Genomic DNA, 17014 nt, shown 5'->3' with positions numbered 1-17014 from the left:
TATTTGGGTCTCGATCGATTTGGTCAACATTAATTTAATTTCATCTAATTAAGTGAATTTGTTCTTACCCCTCCTTCTTGACTAGTTTTGGTGGATTTTTTCATGCACACACTCTCACATATATGTGATGTAGCAGCTCGTGTAAAATGTTCAAAAAATTTACGTTCCAGGGATAATAAGCGTAAAAAGGGTTGACCGCCTCGATCGGGACACAAACGTTATCGAAAATATGTGATTTTTTTACCATAACCATATTTCACTATACGTAACGTATTAAGATATAGTTGTTTCACAACTGCATACATTTGCAAAAAGACCACTAAACAAGTTAATCACATTAGTAGACATGTTGTGGTTCTAATATCTAAAATTAAAAATATTAAATTTCGACCGTCGGATGTGATCAGCATATATAAATACAGATATGGTAAAAAATTCACCGAATTTTGATAAAGTTTGGGTCTCGATCGATAACATATTTAATTATGTATATTAAATATATCTATAAATAATATAATTTCTTTATAATATATATATATTCGGTTTTTCGGTTCGGTTTCGGTTTCCAAACATCCCAAACCAAAACCACACCAAATATTTCGGTTTAGTGTGGTTTTTTTGCGGTTTGGTGCGATTTTTTTTTCTTCGGTTTTTTTTCAGTTTTGGTTCGGTTATGGTTCGGTTTTTTTTCGGTTTTCAATTAACACCCCTAGTTAGTCTCTTACGATTCCTCTAGTGGTCCTAGGCTCTTTGAGCCTAGGATGGGTGGTCTTAGGTGGGTTTGGGCTTGTTTGGACATACCTTTTTGTCTTTTTTTTTTTAGGTTTATTTTAGATTTTTTTTATCGTCCCTCCTCTTTTGAGCAAGGGTTTAGGTCATCAATAGGGTAGGTGTCATTATGTGCGCCATCTATGGCGCATGTCATCTTCAGGGACTATTTTAAATGTCAGTGCATTCTAGGTGTCAATGTACGTAATGACGAGGATTGTTTCTACAAATATGTCAGAGGTTTTGGTATGTGATGCTATTGGAACGGTTTCTTCTTGAGATTGGCGACGAGTTGGTATCAATTACTTTTAGAATCATTTGGTTTGGTTCGGGATTGTGCCTTCTTAACATAATTGCTTCTTGTTAGGTTAATATTAACCTAATAATGTTTGCCTTATTCTTATTCTTATTCTTTTGCTTTATCTTTTTATATATTTATTTATTTTTATTACGTTTCCTACTCATGTTAGGAAAATATGCAAATGATCAGAAACACGTCAAAATGAGTGGATTTAGCGCACATTCTGGATTCGGGTGAAAATTTCAAGCCAAAAAAAGTAAATGTGGAGATTTCACAAGAAAACAAAAGTCAATGCCGGAAAATGCTGGTTAAACTTCGGCGATGAGAATGTGGTTGTCGGAAATGATGGTGGCAAAGTCAATAAGTCAATGGAGCATTGGTGAATCATGAATTGTGGATTTAAATTTAAATTCAAATTCAAAATAGAAGAAGACAAATGAAGATGACCATTTCAAAAATAATATCCACAATTTGTGCTACATGAATTGTGGATTTAAATTTAAATTCAAAATAAAAGAAGACAATTGAAGTGGACCATTTCAAGAATAAGATCCACAATTTGTGCTTCCACATTTGTCCACCATATCTAGTCATTCATACCCTTACATCTTCACCCTTCATTTGTGTCACTAAGGCCTTTAAATACCCTCATTCTCCCCAAAAAGGGATTGCACCCTTTACCACACTAAAATTCTATCAAAACTTCATCTTTTCCATAGTTTTAACATAGTTTTCTTAAGCCGAAGTCATAGATATCAAGTTGTGTAGAGAAAAGTGTAAAGTGTCTTGAGTTTTCACCAAAAACCAAATATCTTTTACACCTTTGATCAATCACAAACTTGTTTCATAGATTTGGGTTGGAGTAAAAAGTTGTGATAGTGTGGGGTTTTACCAAAGTCATACTCACTTCACTCTCTTCATCCTCTACTCATAATCATCATTAACCCTTGTTCTTTGTTTCTAGATTGTGTGGATAAAGTATGATGTTCATGGAGTTCTTCCTTTTCTAGAAGTCTAGAACCCATTAATATCATACTTAGAAGCACTTTCTTTCTTATTACATCTTTGTGGGTAGTGAACCTTTAGAGGTACGGTTTGGTATCATTTGTACCAAACTCTTGGTAATTTCTTCTCTCTTTACTCTACTTGTCTTTTGATGTATTTCATTTTCAAAAGTTTGTTGTATTTAATGGGTTGTGAGTAGTTGGATTTGAGGCTAAGCTAGCCCTAGCCAAATTCATGTGCTAATGAATTCATTTTACTCTTAATTGATGTTGATGCATGTTGAATCTATGGGCTTCTACATTTAAAATGCTTACTAAATGTGTTGCTAGTTTTGTCACCTAGAAACATGTTTAGGTCATTAATGAATCGGAACTTGAACTTGACAACTTCTTGAATCCATGAGTATGGGTAGCCTTTAAGTGGTGACTTAGTATTTCTTACGGGAAATATTAAGTTACTTGGATTTCTTACCTTGAACCATGAGTGTAATTACTCTAAGGGGTGTTATGCTTGTGGTACATAGCTCACTTGTATTATAAGGTAATATAATTGTGACGGTTGTGTGATTTAATTTAGCTCCAAATGACTTTGTTAAATTACATGATTAGTTGGTTTCTTAGTAGCTTAACTAAAGCACTAGGGGAAAGTTTGCCAAACATGTTTATGCATTAATCTTGAGTTACATTTGTGCATGAGTAAGGCTAGGTGGGCCTAAGTCTCTACTCATCTTTTAATTATATCTCTACATTTACATTTCTTTGTTGTTTTTGTGCAAGAATTAGTTTGCTTAGCTTAATTTTAAAATCAACCAAGCTGATTCATTACCACTTGTTAATACCATCTCCATGACTCTTAGCTTCTAAATGGCTAAGGTTGTGAACTTGTAAAAAGTTAGAATGCATGTTTTTCTAGTTTTTCTTACGGAAATCTAGTTAGAGTTGAGTTTCCCTCAATCCCTCGAGTACGATACTTTACATTTTCACTTACTAAAATTTGACCTCCTATATTTGGGAGTAGGTAGTTTCACACACAAATACACATAATCATACTTAAGTGATGCAATCCACACTTCTTGCGATAGTCCTGTGACTAACAGTCTTAGTAGAAATGAGCGTGGAGATTTTAGTTCTACCACCGAGTATTCCTCTTTGTTGTAATCTTATTTTGCTACAATATATATAGTTTCTTTTTCTAAAAAAAAAAACACCTTAATCACTAAACCGTCTTTATCTCATGTGGCACAATGATTTTCATTCTTTGCTAATACGGACGTTAGTACTCATTATATAATGTCTAAATATTTTATTAAGTTTTAGCCTTTAGGTCTTTAGTACTCACATAAATGTCTATGTTTGATTGGAACAAAGTAATGGTTATATGTAGAACTATCACAACAGATTATTAATTCCAACAACTCTTCTTTGAGTTCTTTCTTTCTCATGGACAGGAGTCAGTTCCTTTCGTCTTCTCTCTGAGACATATCTGGGCAGACATGGCTCTCTTTGATTAAGGGGCTCGACCTATAAGGATATGAGTCATTGAGTCTTCTATCTCATACATCTAATCATCTATGTGGCTCTCTTCTCTCTGGGTTTCTTTAGTTTTTGATTTTTCATCTTCTTCTACTATTTTAGTTTTGATTTTGATCGTTTTGGTTTCGAGTTGGGGGATGATAATTAAAGACTCGGGAATGCACTGATGAAGCAATGAAGAAGATGTTGAGAGAAATAAAAACCTGTCAGAAATTTACACCAGAGGCCCGCGCCGAACTTAATTTTTAGTGCACCGATAATCTGACTCTCTGCATTTACAGTTTGGTGCTCGGTGCTGATTTTTCACAAACCGAGTACTCCAGGTCGAATACGGGTTTGGACCTAACTTAATCTCAGCCCTAGTTTCATGAACATAGCTAGGGTAGAGTGGGTGCTGCCTTGTGTTAAAATAGTATTATATTCTTTCAAGTGTACCGATGAAGTTAATGATATGAGTAATCTACATGTTCATTATAAACTCATACAAGTTATCATTTAATTATTTGATGGTCATAATTTAAATATTTATGATATGGCTCAATATGTATGATTTGAATATGATCGAGCGCGCTAATGATCATTCAATCATCAATCCTGCCAATTGAAAATGGTGTACGTACGTACATGTAGATCAGCCTAGCTAGCGCCCCGGCGTTTGTTTACATATGCATGCCCTAATGCATGCCTATACGTGACTTCAGAAACTTTCAGTTGTATATAAATTAGGTGGAAGCATGGAGCCAGATCAAACAATCTATTGCCATCTGGCTAGCTAACTTCTTACTTCGCCAAGAAGCCACAAAATAGCTAGCTAGCTTTCTTACTCCACCTAGCAATTAGCTTGCTCTAATCATAGACGATTAGTTATGAATTATGATGACCTGTAATGATGGTCGTCATGAATATGACAATATTGCGATTAATATAAACATGGTCTATGATAAGAAAAGATACAAAAAGACACAAATTAACATCATAGAGAATTACATTATGACAGTATTGACAAGTAGTCTAGTACTGCATAAATTGAAACTGAAAGCAGGCAATATATTTATGGGTATAACTCACATACCAACCGGAGGGTACCTAACTGATGAAGAGTAGCGAAGACGACGATAAATATATTGTGATCCATCGGAACGTGAAGCAAACTTCTTGAAGCATATGGTGGAAGAGCGCTTCAGAAGTGGATGCAGATACTGAACAACAAGGTTAATTGTCCTAGGGAGTTATGCGCGCTTTTCCCCTTGCGATGCCGATTAAATTAACCAAGCTTGATTTTGATCACATCATTCACATGTGAAGTTTAAACACTTATTTGTTTGGATTCAACTGTAATAATAAATAAATAACATACAACACTCATCAATTGTATGTAACATCAGTGAAAATACAAAATAGAACAATAACGAGTAATAACAACGGAAATTATAGAAGAATTTTTCACTTTTCTGTTGAACAATTCATATTACAAAAATTACACTTTAATATATTATAATATAGTTCTCAAAAGTAAAATACTTCTTATTTGATAGTCACAATCAAGTATTGAAACAACCTCACTATGCCGTTGCTTCAAGTGTCAATTACAACATCACTAAGATCGTTGTAATCGCATGTACTTCGACTTCATTAAGCTTGTCGATGATGCCACTAAGGTCTTTAATGGAGTCACTAAGATCTCCTAGCACAAAGCTCTTCTTTGATGTGAATTTTTTTTTCTCACTTGTTTTCACCCTTTCTCTTCTATTGTTTCTTGTTCGTGTATCTCATGGGGGCAGCCAACCTACTGCCTCTCTATGCCATATATACCAGCCGGCCATCAATAGGCAATCAATCCAAATCCTTTCCTAATACAACCTTATATAGAGAAGGAAAAAATACATATGGAATACACCTTTTAATATAAATATATTTGAAACTTATTTTCCAAATATAATTTATTCTACCCATATATAATCCAATATATATTTGATTCGGCCAAATCGTAAAAACCTTGCCTTAAGTGTTTCCTAGTCCGACTAGGAAATGTTCTCAATGCTCCCCCTTTGTTGTCACAACTTGTTATTGACATCTTTGGTTCTTCATCACCTCTATGGAGGCCAATATACATCACCTTCAATCTCCCCCTTTGGCCTTCCATGCACATTTCACCATCAAGTACCTACACACTCACAAAGAACACTATAAGGACAAGTTTAATCAAATAACCTAATCTAAATAGCAAGTTGAACCTCTCACATTCTCAACACGAGAATAAGTCACTTGGTATCAAGAATCAATGATCATCCTTTTCAAGATATCAAGTGACATGATCATAGATTTTAATAAACAAAAACCAATAAAAACTTTAGAATTCAAGTAAACATGAATAATCAAACATAGTTTGTGCATAGTACTTAGGGTACACATCAAAACCAAACTAATAGAAAATAGTTCTTATCAAAATAAAACAAGGAAAATCTTGAATAGGAACTTGATGTCTCCCCCTAAGGTGATGAAGCCAAAGGAGGAAAAGTCTTGATTATGGGAGCATCCTAGGCATGGCCACCACGGCGCCCACGTCCTCGACGAGCACTCCGCCTACGACCACCTATGGAGTTGTAATTTGTCCATTCATGGGGTGCTATCTCCCCATTCTGAAAAGCATGACCTTTGGGTGGCGGAGGAGAAGGAGGAGCATCATCAACAACTACCACCGGAAGTGATTCTTGGGGATGAGGTTGAGGTCCGTGAAGATGTTTGTGATCAGCCAACCATGCCGTCCGAGTTGCAATCATATTCCTCTCGGCACGGCGCTCTCGTTCTTGGAAGATTGCATCCCACAAAGGACTCCCCTCTGTTGGAAGAGGAGGAAGGGGAGGGAAGGATCCATCCGAACCTGATGATGACATGAAACTGTAAGAAGCATTTGGTCCTGTAGGAGGAGCTTGAGAAGGTGAAGTCTGCATCATGGACTGTGTCTCCGGCCCGAGATCAATGAGCAGCTATATTGCTGCCTCAATCCGATGGAGGTGCCTTGTGACATTATCATGACCAGTTTCGTGCAACAGCTGCACACGATTGATCTGTGTTTGAAATTGAAACCCAATCCGAGAGAAAGCGTGATTGATTTCACCTAGGGTGACTGGACGAGCAATATCAGCATGATAAGCAGCATCATCTTGATGATGACGAAGTGCAGCTTCACGTCTGGCCTCCTCTGTCTCGTGTCGGTTTCGCCTTGCTCCGTTCATGATGATGACCTGCACACTCGGAACAAACCGTGAAGAAAAGAGTAGGAGAGGAGGAAAATGATTGGTGGGAAGAAAACCCTAGACTCGTGAAAGTTATATATAGAGGAATAACCAAGAGAGCATGCAAAGATTTCTAAGTGTGAAGGAACAAAATATGCACCAGATTTTACTTACTTTTGCAACCTGGACGGCATGAAGATCTTGAACACAAATATGACATATAATAGATTTCCTTCTATAATTTGAAAATCTTGTCAAAACCGAGAAGGAAAAGATGATAGATCGAAACAGAGAAGGAAACTAAACCTTCCATAGTAATAAATATGCAAGGCATGATACTCATTACTTCAAACCCTAAATCGGGTGATTCTGTTGACGTTAGAGACGATCCCGAGAGTTGAAGTTCCTATACTCAAATACTTAGTAAAGTAGATATGCCCAATAAGCCTCTCAAGGCGTGGTAAGCTGCCAAGAACCTTGATAAACTTGCAATTTGAACTATGCTCAGGGTACTAAACATTTTCATCAGTCATGTACAAAGCAACAGATAAATCAACCAAAAGAGGAGTATTTTCTAGAGTTATGTCCTCAAATTTACCTTCGAGACACAAGTACTTGAGATTCGGAGCATGGATAATTAAAGCTAGGCTATCAAAGTATGACAAAGATGGACTCTCAAGTAGCGGGCAACTAGAAATAAGACTTTCAATTGCCTCAGGAGCAACAAAAATTTGATGAAGATTTAGGCTCTTCAAATGCAAGAATCCTTTAAAGCTAGGAGGTGGATCCAACTCGCAACGAAATAGGTCCAGACGGGTCAGCTTTTCACAAAAATATATATGCAGAGAAGATTTGCATGCATGAAGTATAATAAAGTATGAAAGGGAACATGAATCAATAACCCAGAAGAGAGTAACGTTACATCTAACCTTACAAACAAACTTTTGCACGTAAGCTAACTAACACCGTTACCCAAACCGTGATTAGAATAAGAGATGACTTGTACGCGGAACTTGAATCTTTCTAAAATGAACAAGCAGACCAAACTTTGAAACTAGAACATCTTAGACCGTATACTCACTGAGCTCGCAATAAGATTTTTAACAAAATGACAGAGACCACAATGTCAAGGTAACACGAAACAAGTCCAAGCATATCATACAACTATAGTAAGAGTTAATACAATGACATGAGCATTCTTATTAAGCAAGAAAATACACTTTATCAACCACACAAACAAGCATCCTCGAGTAATATGTATGATCATTAGCCAATACGAAGATGTGATGTCCTTTGAATATACGTCATAATGGGAATTAAAAAAGATGAGTGATTAAATGCGCAAGCCAACTTAAACGACACTCCCCCTATCTCTCCATATAATCTCCTTATAACACCATAATTTGTATTTTTTTTATAATGATAATGTATGCTCAGTACATTGCTGGGACATTTTTGCAACCACCGTGGAGACCAAGCCAGCCCATTTCAACAAGTATCGAGTAGTTAGTCAATCCCTGAAGAGGAGAGCTAGCCTGGCCTAAAAATATCATAACCTCAGGGGAGACCAAACCAATCTATTCCTCTAGGAGTCGAGTAGTTAGTAAACTTTTGAAGATGTAGAACTAGCCTGGCTTATGATTGCATGCATACATTTTTTTTTTCGTTTTCTTTTGCATGCAGTCAAAGTCTATAACATGTATTCAACTACACAGGCTCCTGATTAGGTGACTCAATTCAGATTTATCCACCACTATGAAGTATGTGTACGCGAGAATTAAACATAAAGTCTAATGACCATGAATGACGTCTGAGAACACAAGAGGTGTGATCCAAAGTAACAATGTCAAGAGGCCTAAAGAACTAACAGGTAAACTGCAGTAACTCATCCATAGAAAGATAAGATCACGGACAAATAAAGGTTACCTTGACATATGTACCCACCAAAGCTGTTATTTGTCAATATTGAGAGCAAACGCCAATGACATAACGTAAGGTTAGAAAGCGTTCTGTATCCAATGGTTTGGTGAACAAATATGCCCATTGATAATTTGTAGAAACAAATGATAGAATATTTTTATCAACAAGTTTATGAATGAAATGATATAGTATATCAATGTGTTTAGTTCTAGTATGATGAACATGATTTTTGGAAATATTAATAGCACTTGTATTATCACAGAAAATCACAAGTTTTTCTTGCGGAATACCATAATCCTTAAGCATATTCTTCATCCAAAGCATTTGAGTACAACAACTACCTGCGGCAATATATTCAGTTTCTGAAGTAGACAATGAAGTACAATTTGTTTCTTACTATGCCATACAACTAAATTCTTACCAATGAAGAAACAACCACCACTAGTGCTTTTTCGATCTTGCAAATTACCTCCCATATCTGCATCAGAATATCCTGCAATTTCAGCATTAGTGTCATACATATAAAAAATACACCACAAGTTATACTTCCGGAAACATAACGAATAATTCTTTTAACAGCCTCCAAATGTGATTCTTTTGGGTTAGCCTGAAACCTTGCACAAACATCTACACTGTAAGATATATCAGGACGACTGGCAGTAAGGTAAAGCAAACTACCAATCATACTACGATATTTAGTTTCGTCAACAGACTTACCATCAAGATCATGACATAACTTTGTGGTGGTACGCATAGGTGTACTAACATATTTCTTCTCAGTCATATCAAATTTCTTAATAAGATTTTCAGCATATTTAGATTGGGATAGAAAAATACCATTTTGATTTTGTTTAATTTGCAAACCCAAAAAGTAAGTAAGTTCACCAAACATACTCATTTCAAACTCATTAGTCATAATTTTAGTGAATTATTTTACTAGAGCATCAGAAGTAGACTCAAACACAATATCATCAATATAATTTGAGCAACCATGAGATGACTTCCAACATGTTTAACAAATAGGGTTTTGTCTACAGTGAAACGAAAATATCCTTAAGAAATAAGATAAGTAGAGAGTTTATCATACCAAGCACGAGGAGCTTGTTTAAGACCATAAACAACTTTTTTAAGTTTACAAACGTAATCAGGATGATGAATATCTTTGAATCATGGAGGTTGTTCAACAAACACTTCCTCCTGTACTTCACCATTTAAAAAGGCAGTTTTTACATCCATTTGAAATAACTTAAACTTACGGTGACATGCAATGGCTAGCAAAAGTCTGATGGATTCAATTCGAGCCACCGAGGCAAAGGTTTCATAAAAGTCCAAGCCTTCGACTTGTGAATATCCTTGAGCAACTAATCTAGATTTATTTTTTATAATTGTGCCATGTTCATCCACTTTATTCCTAAAAATCCACTTAGTACCAACAACATTAGTATTTTCAGGACGAGGAACAATAATCCATACCTCATTCTTTTCAAATTGGTTGAGTTCTTATTGCATTGCATTGATCCAATCATCATCTAGCATAGCATCCTTGATATTTTTAGGTTCAATCAAAGAAACAAATCCAAAACATTTTAGTTTGTTAGTTTCTTTAACTTTTTCTTTAACAAAACTTACAAGAGCTTTGTTTATTTTCACAATCTCTGTGTTGGAGCATCAAAAGTCATCTTCTGTGGTTGGAGTAATCTCAATAGTTTTCTTTCTTGTGCGCATGCCTTCGCCAGTATCTCTAATGATATCATTGGATGAATGATCTTTTCTAACCTGCTTGAATCCAGTTTGATATTTTACTGCAGGTTGTAGATTTTTGTCCACTTCTGTGACTGCTTCCTGTGATTGTACATTCTTATCTTTTGAACTAGTTAAACTTTCATCAGATAAAATGGGCTCATTAAAATTATCATCAACAGATACATTTATGAAATCCATGACAGTTTGAGTTTCTTTATTATACACTCTATAGGCACGACTGTCTAGAGAATAGCCAAGAAAAATACATGAGTCTGATCTTGGAGCAAATTTAGCTAAATGTTCACGGTCTTTTAAAATATAACAAGGATTTTCAAAAACATGAAAATAACTTACATCGAGTTACTTACATTTCCATAGTTCATATGGAGTATTCTTTGTACCTGAACAAAGAAGAACTCGATTTCCAACATAGCATGCAGTATTTACAGCTTCAGCCCAGAAATTCTCACTTAAACCAGATGAATGTAACATTACCCTTGCCATGTCTAATAAGGATATGTTTTTATGTTCAGCTATTTCATTCTACTGAGGGGTTATAGGAGCTGAAAACTCATGAAACACACCATAATCTCGACAATATTTAAAAAAATTAGAATTTTTTAATTCAGTTCTATTGTCAGATCTAATTCTAGCAATTTAAAGATTATGTTGTTGTTTTTCCACTATAAGTTGTTTTTAAATTCAGTTCCATTGTCAGATCTAATTCTAGCAAATGTCTCACTCTTATCCTTTAGAAAATCAACCCATGTAAACCGAGAATAATCATCAACCACAACAAAGATATATTCCTTACCTGCTATACTTACAGTAGGAGACGGTCTCATTAAGTCCATATGTAACAACTCCAAAGGTTGAGATGAGGAGGAAGCATTCACAACTTTATGATTTGCATGAGTTTGTTTACATGTTTTACATCCTTCACAAATAACATCAGTACGATCACTTAATGTAGGTAAGCCTCTTACTAATTTTTGACTAGATAGTTTAAGAAAATCCTGAAAGTTCAAATGACCAAGACGCTTATATCAAAGTTCCATGGTTTTCTCAACTGAAATAGTCTTGAAACACGATTATGAGTTGTCAGATTTCAAATAAGAGGCAACATGATAACATTTATCTCCTGATCTATCCCCTCCCATCACAATTGTATCATCTTTGTCAAAAACAACACAACTACATTTATTAAACCATACATTTTCATGCTCATCAGCTAATTGACTAACACTAATAAGGTTATTAGATAAACCTTCAACATAAAGAACATTATTTAAGCAGGTAAGATCCTCAGATCTAATTGAGCATTCTTAGTTTTGCTTTCCTCCCGTCTCCAAACATGACAGCACCTGACACACCTGATTCTTTTAAGTCAAAAAACCAATATTTGTTACCACACATGTGTCTAGAACAACCACTGTCAATATACCAAGTGTCAACATGTCTAGCAGATAAAGCAGTAATAGCAACATTACAAGTAGCCTCAATGTCATTCGATTCATAATCTATATCAATATGGCACATATTACAAAAAGCTTCTATGAAATCTTGATTATCCTTTTTCCTCCAAACCTTCTTACCTGAGTATCTCCTAGCAACGTTCGCATCTTGTTTAGTTTCTTTATAAGATTTGGACAAACCAACAAAATGAGAGATATCAAGTAAAAACTGACTATGTTCTTTCAAATTACTTCGAATATCTTTAATATCTTTCTCATACATGTCATCTGAGTTGACAGCATTTGATTTGAAGGAGGTCTGAACATTTTCAGATTTTTCATGTTCTCCAATGTATTTCTCACATTCCTTCGAACCTGATTGTTCATGGACAAAATTAGTGGAAAAATTAGAATTTCTAGTTGAGTTAGACTTACCAGTATATCCAAGTCCAATTCTATCATTGTAGCTTTTTCCTGAATTCAAAATGTCAGATAATGATTTCGAGCTATTTTGAAACTTTTTAATCTTGTTATCCGTTCCATCAAGCAAAACATGCAACTTGCCAAGTTTATAGTTTAATAAATCAATTAAATTATTTTTTTCTGTTACCTCATCCTGTAGCATTTGAATTTTTGCTAAAAGACATTTTCGTTCAAGCACTTGATCACCATAGTCATTTTTCTTTCTCATGTTTAGTTTTTCCTCTTCCCATTTCACTTTTTCTTCCAGCATCTCCACTTGTTGTTTTAACAGGATGTTCTTTTCATAAATTTTCTCTGCAGCTTTTATAACTCTTGCTTGATATTCAAACATCTCATTATCTTCATACCAATTGTCTTCATCTTCTTCTTGATCCTCAGTTTCTGAACATGCATAATCTAAAGAGAAAGAAGATACAAGAGCAAATGTTTTGTCCCTTTTTGTGGAACTATCATCATCGTCACTCCAAGATGTCTTGTAAGCCTTGTTACTTGAATCAGTCTTTTTATTTCCACAGTCAGTAGCAATGTGGCCAATGCCACCACAAGTATAACACTTTTTATTGTTGTTACTACTACTTCCATATTCATACTTCCTTTGAGAGAAATTATCATTACGTTTTTCAAAATTCTTATTATTTCCATTAAAATTTCTCCTAGAATTCTGATTATTTTGTTTATTCCTATTATTTTTCTGATTCAAAAATTTCTTAAACTTTTTAGTTAAAAGCAGTACTTCATTATGTTCACACTCCTCAGACTTTGATTTTTATAGTTCAGTAACCTTTAAAGCAATATTTTTTGAATTCTTACATTTCGGTCTTTCATCCTCATCAAGCTCCATCTCTCAAGCTTTTAGATTTCCAATCAACAAGTCCACATAATATTCGTTTAGATTATATTGCTCCTGGATTGTTGTTTTCTTCATCTTGTATGACTTTGGAAGAGATCGTAATATTTTCCTTACAATATCAGATTCTTGTAAAGGTCTTCAAAAGCTTTCACACAAATTAGAGAGATCAGTAAAACGACTGTAAAATTCATCAATAGACTCATCATCTCTCATTTTTAACGCATCTATCTCAGAGTAATATTGTTGTAATCTTTGTTCTTTTACAATATCATTACCTTCATTTAAAACACATAATTTATCCCAAACCAGCTTGGCCATGATGCAGTTCTGAACTCTTTTCTTTTCATCTCTGCTCATTGATGCGTAAAGAGCATTCAAAGCTTTATGATTTCCTTCACTAGCTTTGATTTCCTTGTCAGTCCACTCATCTTCATCTTCATCTTCTAATTCTTGCTTAGACGATCCTTCAAGAGCTTTTAAATCAACTTCTTTCATTGGAGGTTTCCATCCACGTTCTACACTTCTCCATGCATGAAAGTCAATACCATATATAAAGGATCTCATTTAAAGCTTCCATTGAGCGAAATCCATACTTACGAGCAAAGGTGGTTGATTCAATCCTTGACGTTCCATCTTGAGCTAGATCTACCGGACACCTCCAGTACCTACTCTGATGCCAAATGAAAATACAAGATAGAACAATAACGAGTAATAGCAACATAAATTATAGAATAATTTCACTTTTCTATTGAACAATTCATATTACAAAGATTACACTTTAATCTATTATAATATAGTTCTCAAAAGTAAAATACTTCTTACTAGATAGTCACAATCAAGTATTGAAACAACCTCACTAAGACCGTTGCTTTAAGTGTCAATTACAACCTCACTAAGATCGTTGTAATCGCACGTACTTCGACTTCACTAAGCTTGTCGATGATGCCACTAAGGTTTTCAATAGAGTCACTAAGATCTCCTAGCACAAAGCTCTTCTTTGATGTGAAATTTTTTTTTCTCACTTGTTTTTACCCTTTCTCTTCTATTATTTCTTGTCCGTGTATCTCATGGGGGGGGCAGCCAACCTACTGCCTCTCTATGCCATATATACCAGCCGGCCATCAATCCCTTAACCCTAGTACCAATAGGCAATCAACCCAAATCCTTTACTAATACAATCTTATATAGAAAAAGAAAAAAAATACAGATGGAATACACCTTTTAATATAAATATATTTCATATTTTCCAAATATAATTTATTCTACCCATATATAATCCAATATATATTTGATTCGGCCAAATCGTAAAAACCATGCCTTAAGTGTTTCCTAGTCCGACTAGGAAACGTTCTCAATGCTCCCCCTTTGTTGTCACAACTTGTTCTTCACATCTTTGGTTATTCATCACCTCTATGGAGGCCAATATATGTACCTTCAATCAGTCGAGAGACCCCTGCCATTACCATTTCTTCTTTTTCTTCTTTAGCTTTTGGTGCGACTTTGGGCCTTCTTCCAATCTTCCCTTAAGTTGCACTGGGTTGGGCAATTGGGTACTAATTAAGTATTTCTTTTTCTTCGGATCAAATTGGGTTACTGTTAAAGCACAGCCGGGTACGTACCTAATAGTTTGCACAGAAATAGAACAACTGCAATGCAGTAGTGACTTTGCTTGGAAGATATTTATATTTAGAGGAAAATTCACCAACAGTCCCTAAACTTACGTGGTAAGGACAGTTTGATCCCTGACCTTTAAAAAAGATCAAAGAGATCCATGAACTCTTATTCTGATATCAATAAGGTACTTCTGTTAAAACTTTTGGAATATTCCGTTAAAATATTATTTTTTCTGTTAATTTTGTCATTTTGGTAAAATTTTGACGGAGCATGGTGGACCTAATTCTTAAAATTTATTTTTCTAAGCAGTTTACTAATCTTTAAATCTACCCTCTATACTCAAAGGTAAATAGTTATTTTATCATCATAGCAATTATCATAGCTTCTAGACTTAGGCTTTTAGCGTTTGCTAAACTGTCTTTAAAAGAACTGCAACAAGAAAAAGAAAAATATAAAAAAACTAATAAGAAATAGAAAGAACCTTCCAAGAAATACCAAAAATTATTGGGATATTATCCACAGAATACATCGTAGAATTTACGCATCCCAAGAAAATATCGAAGTTCTTCAAGAAATTTTTGAAGAAGATCAGAAACCTCTTCACATTTTGAGCATTGGTTAGATTCGCCCTAGCTGGTATCAGAGCTTGTTTCGCTCAAAAACAAGTGAAGATTAGGCTTATGCCACAAAATTGGCTCCTTTTATCCAATAAAAAAGAAGTCAGACCTAAAAATTACCAGTCTTTTTGTACTGAAAAAGTTACTGATAAGTGGCAAGTGTGCTTTTATTCAAAACATATTCAAGAAAGCTAGTACTCCATAGAATACGTTTGTAGAATATTAAATATCATATACGACGAACATATTCATCTCCAAAAGGAGATCGGAGTAGCAGATATTGATCGTTAAGACCTATCCTGATTGAATTTCTAGATTATCTATATAGAGAAAAAGACAATAACAAAATTGCAGAACAACTCGAAAGGTTTAATCTTCGATTAGATCAACTCAAATAAATAAATTCTGAACTAACAAATAACAAAATGACAAAATTAACAGAAAAATAACATTTTAACGGAATATTCCAAAAGTTTTAACATAAGTACCTTATTGATATTAGAATAAGAGTTCAGGGATCTCTTTGATCATTTTTAAAGGTCATGGATCAAACTGTCCTTACTACATGAGTTCAGGGACTATTGGTGAATTTTCTCTTATATTTATGTCGACATTGCATTGTCAATCACATGATGACTGTGTCCGTCTTATTGCTCTTTTTCACCGAATCGTTCCGTCAGTTCTCGGCTGGATCCAACAGTGGTGTAGAAGTACTATGTACCATATTTGGAACAGATATCTATCACCTTCGTTCTTCTCTTTTGATATAACAGCATCAATATATGATGTCAAAAACCTCCCGTTCGCGGTTTAAAATTAATCTTCAACCTGATCACTTGCTCTGATTTGATTTCCAGGTTGCATAGCTCAAATTTCTTTTGTTTCTGGCCGATCTAATCGCTGCTCTTCATGAACTACGAATCACAGGTAATTACAATCAAAGGGATTCAAACCACTAAATTAGGCAGACGAACATCTCTGTATAACCAACTCGATCGCTAATACCGACGACGTTGTAGAGAATCTAAATTCATGTCATTATCGTAACAATGAAACCACATATTCAAAGCAGCTTTAAATCTGTAGCTGTTAAGTTACAAAGACTTTGATCCTTGGATTAATTAAGATGTTAGCTCCTTTTGTCATAACAAACCCTCAACAACCTCTCACTTCTACAGTCCACACATACTTGATATGATGGATTTTACTGCTCGTGAGAATGAGATTTGTGGTTGCAGGAAAGAAACCATGTGAGGCAAAGTCCATTTCCTTCATGTTCTGCCTGAATCTGCAGCTACTAGTGTTTGAAAGCTATGGACCATTCATGGAGTATACGGTTTCAGTAGGTTCACCCGTGATCGTGAATCTGCAACTTGTAGACTTCTGTAGGAAAAAGAAAACTGTTGTTTTTTTTAGGGCATGCATCCATGATAGACACAAATGATTGTTGGAGTTAAGCAAAAAGGATAACGTTCTTGAGCAAGAAGGTCG

At 34.9% G+C, this 17014-nt stretch overlaps 1 protein-coding gene across 1 annotated transcript in view; it reads left to right on the top strand.

The window, feature by feature from the left end:
* LOC126798978 (uncharacterized) overlaps window positions 1–17014 on the top strand; it is a 187386-nt gene that overhangs the window by 56259 nt on the left and 114113 nt on the right. The window lies entirely within an intron of this gene.

This window comes from Argentina anserina, chromosome 6, assembly GCF_933775445.1.
Source record: "Argentina anserina chromosome 6, drPotAnse1.1, whole genome shotgun sequence".
NCBI classification, from domain to species: Eukaryota; Viridiplantae; Streptophyta; class Magnoliopsida; order Rosales; family Rosaceae; genus Argentina; species Argentina anserina.
This window is presented reverse-complemented; position numbering and strand designations above follow the sequence as displayed.